This window comes from Nerophis ophidion, linkage group LG07 (genome assembly GCF_033978795.1).
Source record: "Nerophis ophidion isolate RoL-2023_Sa linkage group LG07, RoL_Noph_v1.0, whole genome shotgun sequence".
Taxonomy (NCBI): domain Eukaryota; kingdom Metazoa; phylum Chordata; class Actinopteri; order Syngnathiformes; family Syngnathidae; genus Nerophis; species Nerophis ophidion.
Genome location: NC_084617.1, coordinates 64,815,900 through 64,834,258, shown reverse-complemented (window position 1 = coordinate 64,834,258; position 18,359 = coordinate 64,815,900).

Here is an 18,359-nt window from a genome sequence, read left to right as displayed (position 1 = left end):
TCCAGTAGCTGCACTGGCATGATTATTATTATTATTTTTATACTTGACGGCTGGATGTATCTGTTTTGCAAAGAAAAACAAACCTGTTTGATGTGAAAAATCCCTATTAGTAACTGCCATAAATAGTTTCAAACTTAAGTGACATCACGATCAAAGTGTGAAAGAGACCATTATGGTGCAAGAACATACAGTACATACAGTATTTAACTCAGGGGTCGGGAACGTTTTTGGCTGAGAGAGCCATACAAGCCAAATATTTTTTAAAGTATTTCCATGAGAGCCATATAATTTTTTTTTTAAGACTGAATACAACTAAATGTGTGCATTTTTAAGTAAGACCAACCAACATTTTTAGAGTATAATAAGTCTCTTATTCTTTTTAATAACATTGTTATTCTGAAGCTAACCAACAATAAATAGAAAACTTCTTACCATTAATGCGACTTCTTGAACAGGTGCGGTAGGAACCGGATGGATGGATTAAAATGCATGAGAATGTTTTATATTTTGAACGTAATTTTTGACACTGATTACCAGCGGAATTATTCATTACTCACCGTAATAAGCAATGTCCACTAAGATTTTTCTGAGAGCCAGATTCAGTCATCAAAAGAGCCACATCTGGCTCTCGAGCCATAGGTTCCCTACCCCTGAATTAACTGTATAAAGTGCAATTTTTATAGATTTTTTCTTTGTTTTCGATGAGCAATGGTCATTAGGGAATTAAATTAGTCAACTTTGCCACTGACATAAGCCACAAAAAGTCACAAACTTTGACCACCTTTCCTGAGGTTGGAACTTTACAAGCTCTTCCTCCGATTGTTCATGTAAGTCATACTTCTTTACCATTCTAAAACCCTGGTAAGGCAGGGGCGTGCAGTTAAGGGAGGCAGGTGAGACAGGGCTTCACTTGTCATGATGAAAAATAACAAAATACATTTCAATGAATTTTCTCCTTGCTTTAAGGCATAAGGAAACGTAAGCAAGGATAGGAGCTTCGGAGCAACTATTTCTGTTTGTCGGCATGTTACTAACATAATGTTACCATTAAAATTCTTACACCATGGCCTTTTACACTCGAGAATATACAGCCTGTGTAACTAAGAAATAAATAATATTGGACTGCCGATATTATCTGCCGATAAATGCTTTAAAATGTAATATCGGAAATTATCGGTATCTAATCCAAAAAGCAAAATGTATGACTTTTTAAAACGCCGCTGTACGGAGTGGTACATGGACGTAGGGAGAAGTACAGAGCGCCAATAAACCAGACCTATGTAAGCGTCAATATATACCTTGCTGTTGCAGAAAAAAGACCGTATGTTTTTTTAACCGATTTCCGAACTCTAAATGGGTGAATTTTGGCGAATTAAACGCCTTTCTGTTTATCGCTCTCTTTGCGACGACGTCAGAACGTGACGTCACATCGGTCGTCAACGCCATGTTTCCCTACCACATCGAGTCAAAGCAGCTCTGGTATTTTTTGTTTTTTCGACTGTTTTCCGTACCTTGGAGACATCATGCCTTGTCGGAGGGTGTAACAACACGATCAGGGACGGATTCAAGTTGATTTACGTAAAATGTGCATCGATTAGCACGGCATGCTAATCGATGCTAACACGCTATTTAGGCTAGCTGTGTGCATTATGCCTATTTGTAGCTATATTTACATCCAGCCTTTCCCTCCACCCACATTTAATGCCAAAAAAACACTTACCAATCGACGGATTTAAGTTGCTCCAGTGTCAAGAGATGCGAAAGTCCCTCGTTTGGTTTTTACCGCCGATGCTACGACAGAGATGGCACAGAGATGACAAGAATGTCTGGATATCCTGCGACACTCAAAGCAGATGCATTCCCAACGATAAAGTCAACGAAATCACAAAGGTGAGTTTTGTTGTTATTGATTTATTGATCCAGTGTCAATGCGAAAGTCCTGATCGGTTGGTCTGCACATTTTACCAGCGATGCTAATGCAGAATAGCGTTAGCCTGGCCGAATAGCGTCAATAGCTATTCGCTCAATAGCTTCAGTTTCTTCTTCAATTTCGGTTTTGCTATCTGCCTCCATACTCCAACCATCCGTTTCAATACATGCGTAATCTGTTGAATTGCTTAAACCGCTGAAATCCGAGTCTGAATCCGAGCTAATGTCGCTATATCTTGCTGTGGTAACCACCATAGTTTGTATTGGAATCGCTATGTGACATCACAGGGAAATAGACAGTGGCATCGCAAATAGCAAAAATCAAGCACTTTAAAGCTTTTATAAGGGATATTCCGGGGGATGTAAAATTTTGAAAAAAACTTCGAAAAATAAAATAAGCCACTGGGAACTGATATTTATTGGTTTTAACCCTTCTAAAATTGTGATAATGTTCCACTTTAAAGGCACTGCCTTTGCATGCCGGCCCAAATCACATAATATCTACAGCTTTTCACACACATAAAAGAATGCCATGCATACTTGGTCAACAGCCATACAGGTCACACTGAGGGTGGCCGTATAAACAACTTTAACACTGTTACAAATATGCGCCACACTGTGAACCCACACCAAAAAGAATGACAAACACATTTCATGGGAACATCCGCACCGTAACACAACATAAACACAACAGAAAAAAAATAATACCCAGAACCTATTGCAGCACTAACTCTTTCAGGACGCTACAATGTGCCCCCCCCCCCACACACACACACACACACCAGGTTCGGTGGCCATGGATGAAGTGCTGGCTGTGCAGAGTTGGGACCCTGGGTGGACCACTCGCCTGTGCATCGGTTGGGGACATCTCTGCGCTGCTGACCCGTCTCTGCTTGGGATGGTCTCCTGCTGGCCCCACTATGGACTGGACTCTCACTATTGTGTTAGATCCAGTATGGACTGGACTTTCACACTTTATGTTAGATCCACTATGGACTGGACTCTCACTATTGTGTTAGATCCACTATAGACTGGACTCTCACTATTATGTTAGATCACTATGGACTGGACTCTCACACTATTATGTTAGATCCATTATGGACTGGACTCTCACACCATTATGTTAGATCACTATGGACTGGACTCTCACACTATTATGTTAGATCCACTATAGAATGGACTCTCACTATTATGTTAGATCCACTATGGACTGGACTCTCACTATTATGTTAGATACACTTTGGACTGTACTCTCACTATTATGCTAGATCCACTATGGACTGGACTCTCACACTATTAAGATCCACTATGAACTGTCCTCTCACTATTATGTTAGATCCACTATGGACTGGACTCACACTATTATGTTAGATCCACTATGGACTGGACTCTCACACTATTAAGATCCACTATGAACTGTCCTCTCACTATTATGTTAGATCCACTATGGACTGGACTCACACTATTATGTTAGATCCACAATGGACTGGACTCTCACACTATTAAGATCCACTATGAACTGTACTCTCACTATTATGTTAGATCCACTATGGACTGGACTCTCACACTTCTATGTTTGATCCACTATGGACTGTACTCTCACTATTATGTTTGATCCACTATGGACTGGACTTACACTATATTATGCTTGATCCACTCGACGTCCATTGCATCCGGCCTAGACGGGTGGGGGGGGGGGGGGGGGGGGTCACCCACATCTGCGGTCCTCTCCAAGGTTTCTAATTTTCATCCCACTGGGTTGAGTTTTTCCTTACCCTGATGTCGGGATCTGAACCGAGGATGTCGTTGTGGCTTGTGCAGCCCTTTGAGACACTTGCTAAAATGAGTTTGACACCCCTGCTCTAAATGCTTTATGCAGGCTCCTCTGCAGTTCTGGAGCCGGCCACACAGGCTGGACTAGACTAATGAAGTCAGAACAATATCCTTTGCCTTTGAATTCTCACACATTCTATATTTACTGGTCTCCTTTGGCGAAGGGGAACAGTTGGGACAAGCCTGACAGTTCCAGTCTTTCCACTCAAACTATAAATCTCACAATTTTCCAACCAATGAGTGGTCCTGCCACCAGCTTGAAGTAGCAAGACCATGGAATATCCAGTAATCTTTCCATACCATATTACGGGGAAAAACACACATTTCCAAAGACAATTTTATTAGAGTATGAACTTTTTCTTGTTACACTGTAAACACTCAGAGGACAGAGCAAAATGACACTGATTTGCACAACTCATTCTGAAATTGCATTTGGAGCAATAAAACTGTGAAGGTCTTGCTCATCCAGTCCTTCAGACCACAGAGGATGGACAGGACAGCGTTTATTATGGTTCTGAACAGCGATTTATCTTTCAATAAATGTTCTTTCTCCATTCTCAGTGTGTCTTGCTCTGCAACCACCATCAACGAACAATTTTCTCCTTCCCGACTGCTGCCTATAACAGAGCGACAGGTGAGCAGAACAAACACTCACAGCTGTGTCATCCACGCACCTGCCGCTAATCTCGTGGCCGGTCCTGACTCGCCCCACTTCGCCGCAGGCCCGCAGGCCACGCCCCCCCACAAAAAAAGTTACTTTGAAAGAAACAAATATGGCCAACATGAGCACACAATATGTGAATTTTTGAGACGGTATCATCAGCCAGCAACAGTAGGGGACGGATGACAAGGCTTATAAGGGTCACCAGACAACTGTTCGTCATTGCTGGCTTTGTTTAAATTCTTATCAAAAAACAAAATTAGACCTGGACAAAATTTAATGATCCACAAGGGAAATTGTTCCACACAGAAGGTCAGTTACAAGGATGGAAAGGATAATGCACACAAGAAGGGTGACACAAAAAGTATAAAGTAGACTAAAAATGTACCATAATAGCAATATAAAATATAATATATGTTATATTTACATGTTATATATACAGTATATAATACATACAATATATAACTATTACCATGTACAATATTACAGTATATTTATCAGTAGTAGCAAACAAAAAAAGGGAAGCATAAAATAAAGAGTAAATCCAGCCGAAAATATACAGTATAAACAAAGAGAGGTTGCTAACATAGAAGCTGTCTGGTAATATACAAATATTATCTGTAATTGTCTGGTAAAATACATATATCATATATTATATAAATAAAATCTTATGCAAGGATGGCCTCCACATTAGGGCTGGACGATTAAGGCAAAAATAATAATGATGATTTTTTTGATTGATATTGTAATCACGTTCAACAACACAATTATTCATTAATTTGAAAACATTATTATAGCCCGATTGTCGCTGAGGTAGGCACCAGCGCCCCCTGCGACACCAAAGGGAATAAGCAATAGAAATGGATGGATGAATGGATGGATTATTAACCAAAACTCAATGTGGAGGGGGGGGGGGGGGAGGGGGGGGGCGTGGCCTGCGGGGAGTGGGAGGGGGTTGATGATATTTCATGCATAATTTGTAGTAGTGATACATATTATTTTGTATAGCAGTGCATGTGACATTGTTGGCAAAGTGAAAAGCGGACAGCTTTTTAAAATGTGCAATTCCCTCAGAAAATGAATAAGGCATACTTGCCAACCCTCCCGAATTTCCCGGGAGACTCACAAATTTCAGTGCCTCTCCTGAAAATCTCCCGGGACAACCATTCTCCTGATTTCCAGCCGGACATGAGTCGTCACGTCCACTTCTCCTCCATATAAACAGAGTGCCGGCCCAGTCAAGTTATAACATCTACAGCTTTTGGAGAGTGCACAACTGCACACACAACAAGTATGAGACCATATACATGACTCCATTATCCATAGGTTTGTCTTCGACCCATAAAGTAGGCGGGCATGGAGCTATTTCTCAGCGTGTGTTTATTCCAGCCGGAACGTTAATACACTGACACACAACATCCCGAATCCCATCATGCATTGATTCAAAATTACGGCAAGTAGTAATGTCCAAAAAAAAGATAGTGACGGAGAATAGAAGGAGGATGGATCATTATTTCTTCTAGATTTTCCAGAACAAAAATTTTAAAAGAAATTCAGAAGACTTTGAAATAAGATTTAAATTTGATTTTCTAGACTTGTCAGAATAATTTTTTAGATTTTTAATCATAATAAGTTTGAAGAAATATTTCACAAATATTCTTCGTCTAAAAAACAAGCTAAACTGAAGAATTAAATTAAAATGTATTTATTATTCTTTACAATAAAAAAAAATACTTGAACATTGATTTAAATTGTCAGGAAAGAAGAGGAAGAAATTTAAAAGGTAAAAAGGTATATGTGTTTAAAAATCCCAAAATCATTTTTAAGGTTGTATTTTTTTTCTAAAATTGTCTTTCTGAAAGTTATAAGAAGCAAATTAAAAAAATAAATGAATTTATTTAAACAAGTGAAGACCAAGTCTTTAAAATATTTTCTTGGATTTTGAAATTCTATTTGAGTTTTGTCTCTCTTAGAATTAAAAATGTCAAGCAAAGCGAGACCAGCTTGCTAGTAAATAAATACAATTTAAAAAATAGAGTCAGCTCACTGGTAAGTGCTGCAATTTTGAGTTATTTTCAGAACAGGCCAGTGGGAGACTCATCTGGTCCTTACGGGCTACCTGGTGCCCGCGGGCACCGCGTTGGTGACCCCTGATCTAGAATAGATAAAACCATCAGGAATGTGTTAAGGTTGCTGACTCTGTATTTTTTTACCACCATAATGAGGCAACGATTGTTACTTATTTCTTCAGTCTTGCCATTTTGGAACTGAGTTTCAGTATCCATCACTACTGCCAAGTGATGATAGCCACATCATCACTTTTCTTTTCAGTATGATTTCACAATTTTTTCCGAAGGTTACATACTTAAGAGTAAACCCAATGACTGAATTGACAAAATGGCTCACTTGTCCCAAACTGTACTTTTTTGTTCAGTTTGAATCCATTTAGGAATGCAAACCTATTAGGATTAAGAATTCATATTAGTTGCGAATAAGATGAGTTGTCAATAAATACAGTACTTTTTCAACATTTAAACTATAACATTTTTTATTTCAACATGAGTGTAATATTTTCCAGTACGCTAACATTCTTCCACCTGCTCAAGTTCATAGTTGGAAAGAAAATTAATCATAACATCAACACCGTGGCTTGGACACGACCCAATGAGTCAGTTAAAACAATCCGCGTTGAAAAGAAAAAATCTAGTTTCCAGCCACTGAGTACAAAGAATATTCGTATTTAATGGCAAAATCAGACGCAGTTGTCATCAACATGGAAAGCACAGAACAGCATGAATGGAATAATCCAAATATAAGTGTAATACATGATGTATGATATGGGAGTTGACAGATGCTTTGACCAAACTTCTCTTTGAAGGATTAACCCGTTAGATCAGGGGTGTCAAACTCAAATACAGAGTGGGCCAAAATTCTAAACTGAACAAAGCCGTGGGCCAAAGTTGAACAACTTAACCTTTTAATAGGGAGCCAAACAAGTTTTGCATTGAATATTGAACAAGCAAGGCTTATATAACTTTATAGTGACATGCAAAATCGAGGTTTGTTCGTAGCGGGGGTGTATATTGTAGTGTCCCGGAAGAGCTAGTGCTGCAAGGGGTTCTGGGTATATGTTCTGTTGAGTTGATTTTGTGTTACAGTGCAGATGTTCTCCCGAAATGTGTTTGTCATTCTTGTTTGGTGTGGGTTCACAGTGTGGTGCATATTTGTAACAGTGTTAAAGTGGTTTTTAAGGCCACCCTCAGTGTGACATGTATGGCTGTTGACCAAGTATGCATTGCATTCACTTGTGTGTGTGTGTGTGTGTGTGTGTAGAATCCGCATATATTACCTGAATGGGCCGACACGCTGATTGTATGGCGGAAAAACGGACATGACAACAGGTTGTAGAGGATGCTAAAAGCAGTACCTTTAAGGCACGCCGCCGATATTGTTGTTTGAGTGGAAATCAGGAGAAATTCGGGAGAATGGTTGCCTCGGTAGATTTTCGGGGGGGAAAGGGGTCACTGAAATTCGTGAGTCTTCTGGGAAAATCGTGAAGGTTGGCAAGTATTAGAATTAGCGGTGAATGCACCGCCGCTGTACAATACCGGCGGGCCAGCTCTAATGTTAATTTAATATTGTCTCAAGGGCCAAAATAAATTACATGGCGGGCCAAATTTGGCCGATTTAACCGATTTCCGAACTCTAAAAGGGTAAATTTGGCGATTTAAACGCCTTGCAATTGTTCGCCTGTCGGATCAATGACCTTTCACCCATGACGTCGCATCGTGAAGCGACCCGCCATTTTCTCAAACACATTACACACATCAAGTCAGATCATGTTATTTTCCGTTTTTTTGACTGTTTTCATGTACTTTGGAGACATCATGCCTCGTCGGTGTGTTGTCGGATGGTATAACAACACGAACAGAGACGGATTCAAGTTGCAACAGCGGTCAAAAGATGCGAAAGTCCCTCGTTTGTTCCGCACACTTTACCGACGACAGCTATGCTACGACAGAGATGGCAAGAATGTGTGGATATCCTGCGACACTCAAAGCAGATGCATTTCCAACGATAAAGTCAACGAAATCACAAAAGTGAGTTTTGTTGATGATACCGACTTTTCTGGAGTGTGCTAATCAGACATATTTGGTCATGGCATGACTGCAAGCTAATCAATGCTAACATGCTATTTAGGCTAGCTGTATGTACATATTGCATCATTAAAAGTTTGAAAGTTGAAAGTTTACAAGTTTATTCACAATACCATATAACATTTACAATAGTGGTGAATATCATCATTTAAAGATGTTGGTACGTGAAAGCGTCCCCCAAATAAGCTAGAACAGGGGTAGGGAACCTATGGCTCTAGAGCCAGATGTGGCTCTTTTGATGACTGCATCTGGCTCTCAGATAAATCTTAGCTGACATTGCTTAACACCATAATTATGAATAATTTCACTGGTAATCATAGTGCTAAAAATAACGTGTAAAATATAAAACATTCTCATGCATTTAAATCCATCCATCTGTTTTCTACCGCACCTGTTCAACAAGTCGCATTAATGGTAAGAAGTATTTTATTTCACGATGGGTGGGTCACAGCTTGCTGCAGGGTCGTTCCCCCAGGAAGGCAGACGGACTACTCAGGTCATGGCATTTAGGTAATAACATGATTTAATTTAAACTAAAAAAAGATACAAACAAAAATCGCTCACAGTGGAGGCACAACTTGGGCTAAGGAACAAAGCTAACGCATAAACAGACTATGAACATAAATCAAACAAAACTTACTTGGCATGGCATGAAGCACGAAACTATGGCAAGGCATGAAACAAGTCAGCACAGAGCAAGAAAAGATCACATTGACGCCAGGGCGACTGACTGGCAAAGACGAGCTTAAATACTGCCTCTGATTAGTGCTCGGGAAGCAGGTGAGCGGGCATTTTGTCCACCAGAGACAGGTGGACAAAATGAGTAACCAAGGAAACCAGACAAAGGAGTGGAAAAAAACAGGAACTTAAAGAGTCCAAAGGACAAACAGCACATGGCCAAACAAAAACATGATCAACAGACATGACATTTGATCTATTATTGGTTAGCTTCAGAATAACAATGTTATTAAAACGAATAAAAGACTTATTATACTCTAAAAACGTTGGTTTTACTTAAAAATGCACACATTTAGTTGTATTCAGTGTTAAAAAATATGATATGGCTCTCACTGAAATACATTTTGAAATATTTGGCTTTCATGGCTCTCTCAGCCAAAAAGGTTCCCGACCCCTGAGCTAGAAGAAGCTTTTGACAGGGGGTCCAAAGGACAATATATACATGGAAACATCAAATATGGTAGCAAGCACAACAACAAAAAACGAAACAACAACAACGCTATATGATAAACACAAGATAATAGTACTAAAGCAAGCATACACATACATACATACATTCATTCAACCATGCAAATCCCAACAGTAGTCTACCCCACATGAGGCATTAAAGATATGTGGTTAATAGGTAAGTTTTCAGTTTCCTTCTGAAGTTGGAGAATGGATACACCATCTTGAGGCTCTCATTAAGCCGGTTCCAAATCTTTGGTCCCCTGCATATGACACTGCGAGTGGTACAAGCCAGTAAACGATGTTTACCTGTTATCAGATCTAAGTTACGGGTGTTGTGGGCATGCTGGGGATGGTAGATAGGAACCAAACTACAGAGCCTAAGATTCAGTCTGTAAATGACTTGATAGGTTAAGCAAGCATTTTGATAAATATTGAACTCTGTCAGTCTTAAGAGATGATATTTATGAAATAGATGACGAGTGGGGGCATTAAACTTGGACCATGACAGGGCCCGTATAATTTTCTTTTGCATGGATTATCATTATGCCTCATTTGTAGCTATATTTGCATTCAGCCTTTCCCTCCACCCACATTTAATGCCAAACGAACACATACCAATCGTTGGTTAGAAGGTGATCGCCGAATTCATCCGTGCTACTGTCTGTCTTGATATGGCTCAAAAGCTTCTGTTTCTTCTTTAATTTCATTTTCGGTACCTGCCTCCACACTCCAACCATCTGTTTCAATACATGCGTAATCTGTTAAATCCCTTACGCCGCTGAAATCTGAGTCTGAATCCGAGCTACTATGCTATACCTTTCTGTGCTATCTGCCATGTTTGTTTCTGGTGGCTTCACGCTGTGACGTCACAGGACAATAGACGGGTGGATATCGCGATTACACAATATCCCGTTTTTTCGGGATATTACGTGATGGGTAAAATTTTGAGAACAACTTCGAAAAATAAAATAAGCCACTAGGAACTGATTTTTATTGGTTTTAACCTTTCAGAAATTGTGATAAGGTTCCCCTTTAAGTAATATCTGGCCTGGTTACATTACATATATCATTGTATGGCAACAGAAATACAACAAAAGTCAAGAGGCACAAAGAATATATCCATGCACTGCAAAAAGTCAGTGTTCAAAAACAAGGAAAAAAAATACAAAAATGAGGGTTTTTTAATTTGAACTAAGCAAAATTATCTACCAATAGAACAAGCAAATTTTGCCTGTCAAGATTTTCAAAAACAAGTAAAATTAGCTAACCTCAATGAACCCAAAAATACCTTAAAATAGGTATATTCTCACTGATAACAAGTGCACTTTTCTTAGGAGAAAAAAAAACGAGACCTTTTTGCTCAATATGTTGAAAAATATTCTTAAATTAAATGGTAAATGGGTTATACTTGTATAGTGCTTTTTTACCTTTTTTTTTTTTAAAGGGGAACATTATCACAATTTCAAAAGGGTTAAAACCAATAAAAATCAGTTCCCAGTGGCTTATTTTATTTTTCAAAGTTTTTTTCAAAATTTTACCTATCATGTAATATCCCGAAAAAAGGCTTTAAAGTGCATATTTTTGCTATCTGTAAATCCACCCGTCCATTTTCCTGTGACATCACATAGTGACGCCAATACAAACAAACATTTGCGGATAGAACAGCAAGATATAGCGACATTAGCTCGGATTCCGACTTGGATTTCAGCGGCTTAAGTGATTCAACAGATTACGCATGTATTGAAACGGATGGTTGGAGTGTGGAGGCAGATAGCGAAAATTAAATTGAAGAAGAAACTGAAGCTATTGAGCGAATAGCTATTGAAGCTATTCGGCGATCGCCTTCTAACCAACGATTGCATCTTTTGACCACTGGAGCAACTTAAATCCCTCGATTGGTAAGTGTTTGTTTGGCATTAAATGTGGGTGGAGGGAACGGCTGGATGCATATTTAGCTACAAATGTACATACAGCTAGCCTGTTAGCATCGATTAGCTGGCAGTCATGCCGTGACCAAATATGTCTGATTAGCACGTGAGTCAATAACGTAAACAAAACTCACCTTTTTGATTTCGTTGACTTTATTCGTTGACTTAATCGTTGGAAAGGAATCTGCTTTGAGTGTCGAAGGATAACCACACATCTCTGTGCCATCTCTGTCGTAGCATCGCGATCGTCGGTAAAATGTGCAGAACAAACGAGGGACTTTTGCATCTTTTGACAATGGTGGAACTTGAATCTGTCGATTGGTATGTGTTTGTTTGGCATTAAATGTGGGTGGAGGGAAAGGCTGGATGAAAATATATCTACAAATGAGGCATAACGATACAATATGTACATACAGCTAGCCTAAATAGCATGTTAGCATCGATTAGCATGCTGTGCTAATCGATGCATATTCCACATAAAAACCCTCCGACAACACACCGACAAGGCATGATGTTTCCAAGGTACGGGAAACAGTCGAAAAAAACGAAAATAACAGAGCTGATTTGACTTGTGTGTGTAATGTGTTTGAGAAAATGGCGGAATGCTTCCCATTGTAACGTCACGGGTGAAAGGTCATTACTCAGACAGCGAAAAATTGAAAGGCGTTTAAATCGCCAAATTCACCCTTTTAGAGTTCGGAAATCGGTTAAAAAAACATGTGGTGTTTTTTCTGCAACATCAAGGTATATATTGATGCTTACATAGGTCTGGTGATAATGTTCCCCTTTAAGGAACTCAAAGCGCTTTGACACTATTTCCACATTTACCCATTCACACACACGTTCACACACTGATGGCGGGAGTTGCCATGCAAGGATCAATCAATCAATCAATCAATGTTTATTTATATAGCCCCAAATCACAAATGTCTCAAAGGACTGCACAAATCATTACGACTACAACATCCTCGGAAGAACCCACAAAAGGGCAAGGAAAAGTCACACCCAGTGGGCAGGGAGAATTCACATTCAGTGGGACGCCAGCGACAATGCTGACTATGAGAAACCTTGGAGAGGACCTCAGATGTGGGCAACCCCCCCCCTCTAGGGGACCGAAAGCAATGGATGTCGAGCGGGTCTAACATGATACTGTGAAAGTTCAATCCATAGTGGCTCCAAGACAGCAGTGAGAGTCCCGTCCACAGGAAACCATCTCAAGCGGATCAGCAGCGTAGAGATGTCCCCAACCGATACAGGCGAGCGGTCCATCCTGGGTCCCGACGAGCGGTCCATCCTGGGTCTCGACTCTGGACAGTCAGTACTTCATCCATGGTCATCGGACCGGACCCCCTCCACAAGGGAGGGGGGGACATAGGAGAAAGAAAAGAAGCGGCAGATCAACTGGTCTAAAAAGGAGGTCTATTTAAAGGCTAGAGTATACAGATGAGTTTTAAGATGAGACTTAAATGCTTCTACTGAGGTAGCATCTCGAACTGTTACCGGGAGGGCATTCCAGAGTACTGGAGCCCGAACGGAAAACGCTCTATAGCCCGCAGACTTTTTTTGAGCTCTAGGAATCACTAATAAGCCGGAGTCTTTTGAACGCAGATTTCTTGCCGGGACATACGGTACAATACAATCAGCAAGATAGGCTGGAGCTAGACCGTGTAGTATTTTATACGTAAGTAGTAAAACCTTAAAGTCACATCTTAAGTGCACAGGAAGCCAGTGCAGGTGAGCCAGTACAGGCGTAATATGATCAAACTTTCTTGTTCTTGTCAAAAGTCTAGCAGCCGCATTTTGTACCAACTGTAATCTTTTAATGCTAGACATGGGGAGACCCGAAAATAATACGTTACAGTAATCGAGACGAGACGTAACAAACGCATGGATAATGATCTCGGCGTCTTTAGTGGACAAAATGGAGCGAATTTTAGCGATATTACGGAGATGAAAGAAGGCCGTTTTAGTAACGCTTTTAATGTGTGACTCAAAGGAGAGAGTTGGGTCGAAGATAATACCCAGATTTTTTACAGAGTCACCTTGTTTTATTATTTGGTTGTCAAATGTTAAAGTTGTATTATTAAATAGAGGTCGGTGTCTAGCAGGACCGATAATCAGCATTTCCGTTTTTTTGGCATTAAGTTGCAAAAAGTTAGCGGACATCCATTGTTTAATTTCATTAAGACACGCCTCCAGCTGACTACAGTCCGGCGTGTTGGTCAGCTTTAGGGGCATGTAAAGTTGGGTGTCATCAGCATAACAGTGAAAGCTAATACCGTATTTGCGTATGACGTCACCTAGCAGCAGCATGTAGATACTGAAGAGTACAGGGCCAAGGACCGAACCCTGGGGAACTCCACACGTTACCTTAACATAGTCCGAGGTCACACTGTTATAGGAGACGCACTGCATCCTATCAGTAAGATAAGAGTTAAACCATGACAGGGCTGAGTCTGAAATACCAATTCGTATTTTGATACGCTCTAATAAAATATTATGATCGACGGTATCGAAAGCAGCGCTAAGATCGAGGAGCAGCAACATAGATGACGCATCAGAGTCCATCGTTAGCAATAGATCATTAGTCAGTTTTGCGAGGGCTGTCTCAGTCGAGTGATTTGCCCTGAAACCGGATTGAAAGGTTTCACATAGATTGTTAAACGCTAAGTGCTCATTTAGCTGCTCTGCAACAATTTTTTCGAGGATTTTCGAAATAAAGGGAAGGTGAGACACCGGTCGGTAGTTTACCGTGAGGTCTGGATCGAGGTTAGGTCTTTTAAGGAGAGGATGAATAACCGCTTTTTTGAATGCAACGGGAACAGTGCCCGAGGAAAGTGATAAGTTTATAATATTTAGCACTGATGGACCTAATAATACAAAAAGCTCCTTGATAAGTTTCCCAGGAAGTGGGTCAAGTAAACATGTTGTTTGTTTTATTCCATTTACACGTTGTAACAATCCTTCTAATGTTATTTCATCAAAACGAGAGAAACTATTTTGGATATTTGCAGTATCCGCCGTATATACAATCGTATCTGTGTTACTATAAGGATCTAACCACGACCCATCTGGAGCAAAGGTGAAGTGTCTTGCTCAAGGTCACAAGGGACGTGATAAGGAGGTTAGAAGGTGGGAATTGAACCAGGAACCCTCAGGTTGCTGGCACAGCCACTCTCCCAACCACGCCACGCCGTAAATGCTAGTAAATAAATAATAATAATAATAATAATAATAATGATTACATAAGTAAATGCTAGTGCCATTATCTTGACATAGTGATATGCGCTCGGCATCATGATTTTTTTTTTTTTCATGCTTGAAGTACGAAATTATTACTGTATTATTCGGAGTACAAGTCGCTCCGGAGTATAAGTCGCACCTGCCGAAAATGCATAGTAAAGAAGGAAAAAAACATTTATAAGTCGCAATGGAGTATAAGTCAGATTTTTGGGGGAAATTGATTTGATAAAACCCAACACCAAGAATAAACATTTGAAAGGCAATTTAAAATAGATAAAGAATAGTGAACAACAGGCTGAATAAGTGTACGTTATATGACGCATAAATAACCAACTGAGAAGGTGCCTGGTATGTTAACCTAACATATTATGGTAAGAGTCATTCAAATAACTATAACATATAGAACATGCTATACTTTTACCAAACTATCCGTCACTACTATTTGCTAAATCCCATGAAATCTTATACGTCTAGTCTCTTATGTTGTTGATCTGTTTTCAATCAAAGTTGTGTAGCTCTCACCCTGCCAATAATGTTGTCATTGGACTTCCTTTTTGAGGGATGGCGTGGCGTAGTGGGAGAGTGGCCGTGCGCAACCCGAGTGTCCCTGGTTCAATCCCCACCTAGTACCAACCTCGTCACGTCCGTTGTGTCCGGAGCAAGATCCTTCACCCTTGCTCCTGATGGGTGCTGGTTAGCGCCTTGCATGGCAGCTCCCTCCACCAGTGTGTGAATGTGTGTGTGAATGGGTAAATGTGGAAGTAGTGTCAAAGCGCTTTGAGTACCTTGAAGGTAGAAAAGCGCTATATAAGTACAACCCATTTATTTATTTATTTACGTGAATGAGCTGAATAATTTCATTTGATATTTTACGGTAAAATGTTAATAGTTTCACACATAAGTCGCTCCTGACTATAAGTCGCACCCCCAGCCAAACTATGAGATAAAAACTGTGACTTATAGTCCGAAAAATACGGCACTTTAAAAAAAGTAATTTTATACTTGTGAGTGTTGATGACACAGCTTTGCATCAGTTGATATTCTAGTTTCAAGCATGTTTTACTCAATATAGGTGATCAAATCTCTGTTGCGATCCGCTGCTCAGATCTGTACATATTCTGGTTTATTGTTCCATTTTTGTATCACCCTGTTGTTTAACGTCTTTATTTCCTGTTTAGTCCGTCACCATGGTAGCTCATTAGTTCACCTGCCCCTTGTTATCTACGCACACCTGTTTTCTTCTAATCACCTCCCTTATTTAAACCCGCCCCTTTTCGTTATTCATTCTCGGATCCTAATTTGCCTACGTGCTACAGTGACAACTCTCATTTTTCTATTGTATGTATTTTCTCGCTAGCTCTCACGCTATGCCACTTGTTTATTCCAGTTTTCATACTGATGATTTGTTTTCTCGTTTGTGCCCTCGAGGCAAGTTTTAGATTCCTAGTGTTATCCTAGCTTTCACGCTAGCGTCTTTTGTTTGCCTCCTCTTTACAACAGTGTTTTTGTTCCTAGCCTTTTTATTATTTAATAAATCCATTTATATCATACCTTTGCTGTGTTCTACTTCGACGCATCCTTGCAACCATGCCGAAGAAGAGTCCTCACAATCTCAGCTGCAAGCTGTAAAATCTTACTGAAATAATTTAGAACCAAAACCCTTAAAGGGGAACATTATCACCAGACCTATGTAAGCGTCAATATATACCTTGATGGTGCACAAAAAAGACCATCTATTTTTTTAACCGATTTCGGAACTCTGAATGGGGGAATTTTGGCGAATTAAACGCCTTTCTGTTTATCGCGCTGGAGGCGATGACGTCAGAATGTGACGTCGCCGAGGTAACACACCCACCATTTTCATTTTCAACACATTAAAAACACCGGGTCTCAGCTCTGTTATTTTCCGTTTTTTTGACTATTTTTTGGAACCTTGGCGACATCGTGCCTCGGCTGTGTGTTGTCGGAGGGTGTAACAACACTAAGAGGGAGGGATTCAAGTTGCACCACTGGCCCGAAGATGCGAAAGTTTCTGCTGCCAGACCCCCGTTGAATGTGCCAGAGTGTCTCCACATTTTACCGGCGATGCTAAAGCAGACATGGCACAGAGATGTATGGATAACCTGCAAATGCATTTGCAACGATAGTCAACGAAATCACAAAGGTGAGTTTTGTTGATGTTGACTGCCAGCTAATTGATGCTAACATGCTACGCTAATCGATGCTAACATGCTATTTACCGGTGGTGCTAAAGCAGACATGGAACAGAGATGTATGGATAACCTGTAGATGCATTTGCAACTATATTACGTTTCCTTCCACCCACATTTAATGCGAAAAGATGACTTACCAATCGACAAATTTAAGTTGCTTTAGTGTCACAAGATGCGAAAGTCCTGATCGTTTGTTCCGCACATTTTACCGGCAATACTAACGCAGCTATTCGGCCATGCTATGGCTATGAATAGCGTCAATAGCTATTCGCTCCATAGCTTCAGTTTCTTCTTCAATATTTTCATACTCCAACCATCTGTTTCAATACATGCGTAATCTGTTGAATCGCTTAAGTCGCTGAAATCCGAGTTTGAATCCAAGCTAATGTTGCTATATCTTGCTGAGCTATTCCCATTGTTTGTTTACATTGGCAGCACTGTGTGACGTCACAGGGAAATGGATAGTGGTTTCGCAGAGAGCCGAAAATAAGGCACTTTAAAGCTTTATTTAGGGATATTCCGAGTCCGGTAAAATTTTGAAAAAAACTTCAAAAAATACAACAAGCCACTGGGAACTGATTTTTATTGTTTTTAACCCTTGTGAAATTGTGATAATGTTCCCCTTTAAAACAAGAAAAACACTCTAACACAAAATCTGCTTACTGAGAAGAATTATCTTATCAGACAGAAAATAAGCAGACATCACCCTTATTTGAGATATTTAATCTTACTTAAATTTCAGTTTTTGCAGTGTGGGTAGATTACTGGACTTCAAAATAAATCATTATCCGCATTATATAGATGTAGATTTCTGATGTTAAGGACATCAAATACAAAATGATACCAGTGGGAAAAGGAAGCCCAATGACAACATTATTGGCCGGGTGAGAGCTACACAACTTTGATTGAAAACAGATCAACAACACAAGACAACACACAACATCCAAGGCAACAGGACTGAAAGCCAAGTTGCAGTTTGCACAATAAATCCAGCTTCGGCATGATTGACCACACTTGACATTGCAATGTGTTATCCTTTCTTCACCAGCACACGGACACAAGTCAGTACAGCTCCGCCTCTGACGTAATGGTGTTGTTATTCTTTGGCATGATGTAATTCAAGTGTTGTTTGCTTTGCTGAGATCCAACACCTTTTTTTTTTTTTTGTATTTCACCTTCAGACCATTAACCAGCCATTCACCCAGAC